Raw genomic sequence first — 8,791 nt, forward strand, 5'->3', positions numbered from 1 at the left:
AACGTCCACAGTTTATGTTTTCGTCTAATAAATCGAAGATAGATTGAAGCTTACAATTCAGTATTTATCGTTATTTTTTCATTCGATCTTCAAGCAGCAACATTTTCAATGTTGTAAAGGGCAATGTTTTACGTCGGTCTGAGAGTAGGCCATTACAACAATGAGCCCATAAAACTTGAGTTATCAGACCTGCAAGTTAGTACACGTCGGCCTCTGTGATATTATGAGTCCAGATAATATGTCAGTGCCAAATGTAATTTTCGGGTACCTAAACTGAAATACAATAAGAAGTATCGATATAAACAGTAAAATAATATCACATTTTCAATAGAAAATGATCCAGTTTAATTTATTATTAAAGTTTACTACTTTTTTTGGTCTTCTCTTGCCTTTGTCAGTAGATTTAAACCAACAAAAAGGGTAACCGGGAAGAAATTGGTAGCATGCTAAATTTGACATTATTTGGTTGCACATTTTATGCTAATTATTCAAGTAAAATTCCACCGAAATCCGTTCGTGGGGGGAAAAAAAGTTATTTGTGGGTATCTATGTACACCCTCTTGAACCTTGTGATAGTCGGTTTTTCGATATTTATTGTACAAACTATCAACCTAAAAAATTATTATTATGCCCTAGAGTTGCTTATATTTCTGTAAAAATGAAAAAACCTCAAAAACAACCTATATTTTTTCTTCGTTTTCATTTTTAGATTCACATATTTCTATTCGAGCTGAATTAAACGGATAACATGGGCTTTCTGGTTCTTTTAAAAACATCCTATTCAAATCATATAGACATATATATATATTATATATATATATATATATATATATATATATATATATATATATATATATATATATATATATATATTTAAAGATTATTGATTAGAAAGCGGTATTTCAGTGTTATTTATTACATCTTTAGTTTCCAATGTTTGTGTTATTTCATTCATATTTGGAGTAGATATATTATAACGATTATATGTATGTATGTATGTATGTATGTATGTGTGTATGGGTGTATGTATGTATGTGTTTGTGTGTACGTGTGCATGTGTGTGTGTCTGTCTGTTTGTATGAATGTATGTATGTATGTGTGTGTGTCTGTCTGTCGGTCTGCCTGCCTGCCTGCCTGCCTGCCTGCCTGTCTGTCTGTCTGTCTGTCGGTTTGTCTGTCTGTTTGTGTGTATAATGTATGTATGTATGTATGTATGTATGTATGTATGTATGTATGTATGTATGTATGTACGTACGTACGTACGTACGTAGGTATGTATGTATGTATGTATGTATGTATGTATGTATGTATGTATGTATGTATGTATGTATGTATGTATGTATGTATGTATGTATGTATGTATGTATGTATGTATGTGTGTGTGTGTGTGTGTGTGGGTGGGTGGGTGGGTGGGTGTGTGTGTGTGTGTGTGTGTGTATGTATGTATGTATGTATGTATGTATGTATGTATGCATGTATGTATGTATGCATGTATGTATGTATGTATGTATGTATGTATGTATGTATGTATGTATGTATGTATGTGTCATGGTCTCAAGTGAGTAAAGAGCTACTCGACTATGCATAAAATATATGTAGAATGAGGCCCCAGAATTTACTAGTTACTATAAATGAAAAACAATTAACGATTTGTTTACAATGAAATAAAAATGATGATGAAATTTAATTAAAAGAGATAAACAGTGATCGTGGCAGTTACAAATAGAGATATGAATATTTTACGTAACTTATAATAATATGTCAGGTTCATAAGTTTACGTTTCCAGGCAGTTGATGGGCTTGGATGATCTATTCCTCTGATAACAGGATTGGACTCGTAAAATTCCACTTCCAGGCAACTGGTAAGGAGTTATAATGTAGTACAGCGGGCTTGGGTTTGATCCTTGAAGATTATACAATCAAAGTTAAAAGCTCCGGCGTCTTAATGGTGTAGATATAATATCTACAAAGTCCCAAAAGATAAAAATCTTACAATATATATATAGGAATAGAGTGACTGGCCGTCCGGCATAGATTGTGGAGAGAAAGTGAGTGTCGAATGTTAGACCTATCAGCTTTTATAATAAGTGGCTACGTGACAGAATGTAGAACGAAAAGTATTCACTAATTAGAAATTAATTCGAGGGAAGGCTATAAAAGGAAAGACGATCTAATATTAGAAGGTAAAGTTTATCTAGGCCTACCGAAATATAACTGGAGTGAGATGAATTCAGTTCTTAATAAAATAAAATTTAATAAGATAATTGTGAACAATCTTTACTGTGACACCCCCCACCCACGTTTAAAATATACTCTTTAACCATTATGGGAAAGATAGATTTTACAAACGGAAGTAAATTTACTATCATGATAATCTAGCATTAATCCATTGTTATGATTTGTGCTACAATTAAATTATTTATTAACTAGACATGGAAATGTTTATATTAACGTAGGTATATGAATGGGTGACAATAACAATGAAAGATTGTGATTACAAATCATTATGATGAACAACATGATGGCAATGTGATTACAAATCATTGTGATAAACAATAGTGATGGCAATGAAGCATGATTTAAGTCGATGATATGAAGGTAATTTACTGAATGAAATGAATGAAAATGTAAATGGAATATTGACATTTCAATTATTAATCATAAATGGGTGAAAATTCATAACAATAATAGTAAAGAGAAGATTTCCCAAATCATGAATGGGTATGGTATATATATCCAAACAATACTCAATGTTACATTAAGTTGGGTCATCATGTTTACAAATAAAATTATCGAATTTGTGCGTTCTGATTTGGCATAATTTGCGAGGTAACTAACAGTATGCATGGGAGGTTAAGTTATACCCTTCTCACGTCATTACACTAATCGAGAAAGTAGGTCGGCGTGAATATTTTCACAACCTGGTATGTGAGAGATACTGAAAGTGTAATTTTGCAAAAATAGACTCCACCTTAGTACTCTACTGTTATTCATTCTGTTATTTCTTATGTACGTGAGTGGTTTATGGTCCGTTTCGACCACAAACTCTTTTAGCAGTAGATATCTGCTGAATGTCTTTAAAGCAAAGACGATGGCCAGTCCTTCACGCTCTATTACAGAGTATCGTGATTCTCTGTCCAATAATTTTCTGCTTGCATATAAGCAAGGCATTAGAGTTCCCTCATGCTCCTGTAATAGTACACCTGCGATGCCCTTATCAGACGCGTCAGTTCTTATAACAAATTCTTTTGATATGTCGGGTAATTTAAGAATTGGTTCTGAACAGAGTAATGCCTTTAATTGGTTAAAGCTATTCTGACACGCTTCTGTCCAAACAATTTTGTTCGGTGACCCATTCTTTGTCAGATTTGTTAGCGGTGTCGCGATGTGCGCGAAGTTGTAAATGTATTTCCTGTAAAAATTTAGGAGCCCAAGTACTTTGCGTACTTCTTTTTTTGTCTTAGGTGGTTGCAATTGTGCGATTTTTGTTCGTTTTTCTGTCTCGGGTGTCTGTGTCCCATGACCAATGGTATGATTAATCCTGCATTTGAAGCTTCGATATTAGTAAACATAGGTTGCGACACTATGTCTCTATCAAAATACTTTTTTAGCATATTTGCATGGAATGTCTTTGTTGTGTTGTTAATTTTAATCACGTAATTAACATTAGATTTTACTGCTGTTATTTTGAATGGTCCTTTCCATGTAGCTAAAAGTTTACTCGAGTCATCGGGTAAGAGTATTAGTACTTTGTCACCAATCTCAAATTTTCTTGACTTGCTTTTTCGATCGGAGTATTCCTTGTATTTCTCTGCTTTTTTAGTGACGGATTCCTGTGCTAGCTTACATGTATCCTCTATTCTGTCTTTCAGGTTTCTTACATATTCGTAAGCAAACATAATTTCGTTATTGTCCTCCTCATTCCCTTTACAAATGTCGGCTACTATATTGATCGGGCCGCGAGGTGATCGTCCATACATCAACTCAAATGGGGAGTAGCCTGTAGATTCTTGGGGTATTTCTCTATATGCAAATAGGATTGCTGGTAAGTATCTGTCCCAATCATCTGGTTTTTCTGCTGACACTTTTCTTAACATATTCTTTAGAGTGCCATTAAATCTTTCACAAAGACCATTTGCTTGGGGGTGGTAGGGAGTTGTGAATGAGTGTTGTATTCCCATGAGTTTCATGGTTTCATGCATCATATGTGATGTAAATTGGGGTCCATTGTCCGACAGTATCTCATTTGGTATGCCTATTCTAGTAAAAATTGTCATCAATGCTTCAGCTATGTGATCCGATGTAGTTGATTTCAATGCTATTGCTTCTGGCCACCTGGTTGCGTAATCGACTAGTGTTAGTATGTGTGTATGGTTTCTATCTGATTTTGTTAAAGGGCCTATAATGTCAATTGCAACTTTTTGAAAAACTTTTTCAATAACTGGGGTTGTCTCTAATGGCAATCTCGGTATTCTGCCTTTTGCGACTCTTCTTTGACATGTGTCACAAGATTTCACATATTCTCGGACGTCTTTAGTAATTCCAGGCCATGTGAAATTCTCGGATATTCTCTTCAATGTGGAAGAGCTCCCAAGATGTCCAGAGGTTATTGAATCGTGCGCTATTCCAAGGATTTTGTTTCTGTAAATACTCGGCGTGACCAGTTGTTTAGCTATTTTGTTTCTTTTCCTATGTAACCTGAATAGAATATCTTTTTCAATGATGTATTCAACTTTTGATTTCGTCCCTTTGTTTGCGATATTGAAATATGAAGTTAAAGTCGGGTCCTTTTTCTGTTCTTCAATGAACGTGTTCCTGTCGAATTGTTGTGGTTCAAGAGAAATAGTCATTGGCTTCTCTGTTGTCTTAGTCATCTTTCTTGTTTCTGCTAGACAAGCTGTTTCTTGGGTCAATGACCATTCTTTTACATCTGTTGGGTTGTCTTTAAGACCTTTTATATTGCCAACAATAACATCAGCGACGGGGTTGGGAAGTATACAGCATTCCACTATTCCTGTATAGTATGGGGTTTCTATGTACACATTAGCTGTTTCAAAGGTTTCGACTGTGCCACTGAATGTGATGCATTGTACCGTTTTTCCAGTTTTGTCTTCGTCATTGATCAAAGATGCTTTTATTCCTACTGTACTGCATCCTGTGTCTCTCAATATTTTGCAATCAGTTCCATTAGCTTTGCCTTCACAAAAAAATAGCGATCCTGATTTGTGAGTTTGTGTTAAAAGTGACATACCTTTCACGCAATACACATTTATATTTTCTCCTGACATTACTCGTGTCTGATTGTTTACACCTGTTTGGAGTGATGCATTTGCAGTTTCTTTTGGATATCCCACGATTTTGTAACATTTGTCTGCTGTGTGGCCTTTCATTCCACAATATTGACATTTAATTATAGGTTTGTTGGTTTTCTTATACTCAGTATTATTGTCAGTGCTATTTCTTGTTTTGTTTTGATAGGGTCGGCTATGGTCTCTATTGAACTGTTTGTTCCATGGTTTGTTACTATGGTCATCCTGTTTCACTTGCGTGTTCCGAGTGATTGATCGGCTCGTCCTATTTGAGTACTGAACTTTAGGTGTACCTGGACTCTGAGCAGCAGCAGCGTAGTATGGTTCCTTCAATGTTCTGCTAAGGGGTGTCAATGGATGTGCGCTGTTAAAGTTTTCTGCGTAGATTTTTAATTTGTCCAAGTTTTCTGGCTTTCTCTCTTTAAAGAATGCGACTAAATCTGGGTTGCAAGCTTGATAGATTCGATTCTTCAGCGTGAGATAGTAAAGGCCTGCAAAGTCGTCTTGTTTTACGTTTGCCAACTCAAGCCACCGATTTAGAAATTGAGTAATTCGGTTCACGAATGTATTAAAGTCTTCTCCACTTTCCGGTTTTGCAGTGTGAAACCTTTCCTGGTAACCATCTTCCGTTAATCTAAATCTTTTTAGTAGAGCGTCTTTAATTTTACCATAATCATCTGCATCTTCAGTTGTTAAGGTATAGAAAACTTTTAGCGGTTCTCCAGATAAGCAGTTAATCAAGGCTGTGGCCCATTTGCTTTCTGGCCAACGATAACCTTTAGCCTGAACTTCGAATCGGTGTAAGAAGGATTCTAGACAGTCTGAGCGTTCATCGTATGTTGGCATGCGTGGAAGTTTCACGAAAAATTCATCACTATTATTATGTTTTCTTTCATGACCGGTTTTTTTTTTTCAATTTCCAGCATCATTTGGGTCCTTTTGGTTTCTTCTTCTGCTAAAGCTATTTGTCTTTTTAGTTCCCTTTCTTGGGCTCTTTCTTCTCGTTCTTCTCTGCGTATTCTTTCTTCGTGCTCTTTTTCTTCTCTACGAATTCTTTCTTCGTTTTCTTCTCTACGAATTCTTTCTTCATTTTCTTCTCTACGAATTCTTTCTTCATTTTCTTCTCTACGAATTCTTTCTTCATTTTCTTCTCTACGAATTCTTTCTTCGTTTTCTTCTCTACGAATTCTTTCTTCATTTTCTTCTCTACGAATTCTTTCTTCTTTTTCTTCTTTTATTTTCTCTTCGCACCATGAAAATATCCTTTCCTGGGGTATTTCTAAGTCCTTTGCGAGACTTAAGTATCTTTTATATGCTTCCATTTTTGCAATAAATTAGTTACGATGTTTTATATATATTATATTGACAGGATACTGTTACTGACTGTTTTATTTATTTACACTTACTGGAATGAACTGTTCTATTTTTAGAAATCTCTCTCTCTTATTTCAACTTATTATGTATGTTGAATTTGATGCCTTTTATTGTTATATCTTATAAAGCAATGTGTCAATACAATGCGGAGTTATTATGACTTGTGTCAATAACAATGTGTCAATCGCGTGTACTCTAAACTATGTTACTACGAAAAAGGTATCACCAATGTGTGTGACTCGTCGTTAGTTTGTGTACAATTATTCGCAATGATGCTAATATACTAGAGTATGATAACAATAATAGGATGCCAAAATAATCCCAAGTTATCTATCACTAAATATAACACGACGGCTAGTAGACTCCTTTTATTATTATTTAGTTTTTTAAAGACTCACTTTTCAGAACATAATATATAAGTGGTTTTCGGTAACAGTAATATGCCAAAAATGCATTTAAAACAAATCACTATGCAAAACAAATCACGATGTCTATAGTTACTATGTGATGCCCAACTCATGTAAAAGAGAATAATGAAGGATATATTTACCAACTCAGTTCGTGGCTGGGACCTCTCTCTTGTTCAATGGTTGTTCAACAATTGTAATTAGGCATTGAAGAGTGTTTAACAGTGATGTCTGAAATACAAAACAATAAAATATCGTAAGATTTACAATAGTTACAAAATGTGTTCACAACACTGAGTGATTGGATGATAGGTGAATGAATCGTTATGGAATGTAAACATATTGAAAACAATTCATGAATGAGGCAAACAACAAAATGAAATGAGTGATATAATAACAAAGTGGACAAGGAATGAATGAATGAATGAAAAACTGAGTGAATAGATGAATGAATGAATGGATAATGTATGAATGAAAGAATGAAGGGAGGAATAAATGTATGAATGATTGGATAAATGAGTGAATAAACGAATGAATGGATGAATGAATGAATGAATGAATGAATAAATAAATGAATGAACAATGAATGGATGAATGATTTATAAATGAATAAATGGATGAAGGAATGAATCAATAAATGCTATTCAATTTGAATGAAAGAATGAATGGATAAATTGCTATTCCATTTAAATGAAGAAATGAAAAAGAAGAAAAAAAATTAATCCTGTAAATAGGGAGTTTAATTAAAATATGATCAAGTGGGGCAATTAAGAGTTTTACAATTTAAACTTTAAAGTTAGATGAAATAGATATAAGTAACTAAATAAATTCAATTCTTTATATGTGTCCCCTCCAAAATGTCATGGTCTCAAGTGAGTAAAGAGCTACTCGACTATGCATAAAATATATGTAGAATGAGGCCCCAGAATTTACTAGTTACTATAAATGAAAAACAATTAACGATTTGTTTACAATGAAATAAAAATGATGATGAAATTTAATTAAAAGAGATAAACAGTGATCGTGGCAGTTACAAATAGAGATATGAATATTTTACGTAACTTATAATAATATGTCAGGTTCATAAGTTTACGTTTCCAGGCAGTTGATGGGCTTGGATGATCTATTCCTCTGATAACAGGATTGGACTCGTAAAATTCCACTTCCAGGCAACTGGTAAGGAGTTATAATGTAGTACAGCGGGCTTGGGTTTGATCCTTGAAGATTATACAATCAAAGTTAAAAGCTCCGGCGTCTTAATGGTGTAGATATAATATCTACAAAGTCCCAAAAGATAAAAATCTTACAATATATATATAGGAATAGAGTGACTGGCCGTCCGGCATAGATTGTGGAGAGAAAGTGAGTGTCGAATGTTAGACCTATCAGCTTTTATAATAAGTGGCTACGTGACAGAATGTAGAACGAAAAGTATTCACTAATTAGAAATTAATTCGAGGGAAGGCTATAAAAGGAAAGACGATCTAATATTAGAAGGTAAAGTTTATCTAGGCCTACCGAAATATAACTGGAGTGAGATGAATTCAGTTCTTAATAAAATAAAATTTAATAAGATAATTGTGAACAATCTTTACTGTGACAGTATGTATGTATGTATGTATGTATGTAGGTATGTATGTATGTATGTATGTATGTATGTGTGCATTTATTTATTTATTTATGTATGCTCCTATATATTCG

This window comes from Berghia stephanieae, chromosome 10 (assembly GCF_034508935.2).
Source record: "Berghia stephanieae isolate SIO BIC M18660-M18661 chromosome 10, UCSD_Bste_1.3, whole genome shotgun sequence".
Lineage (NCBI taxonomy): Eukaryota > Metazoa > Mollusca > Gastropoda > Nudibranchia > Aeolidiidae > Berghia > Berghia stephanieae.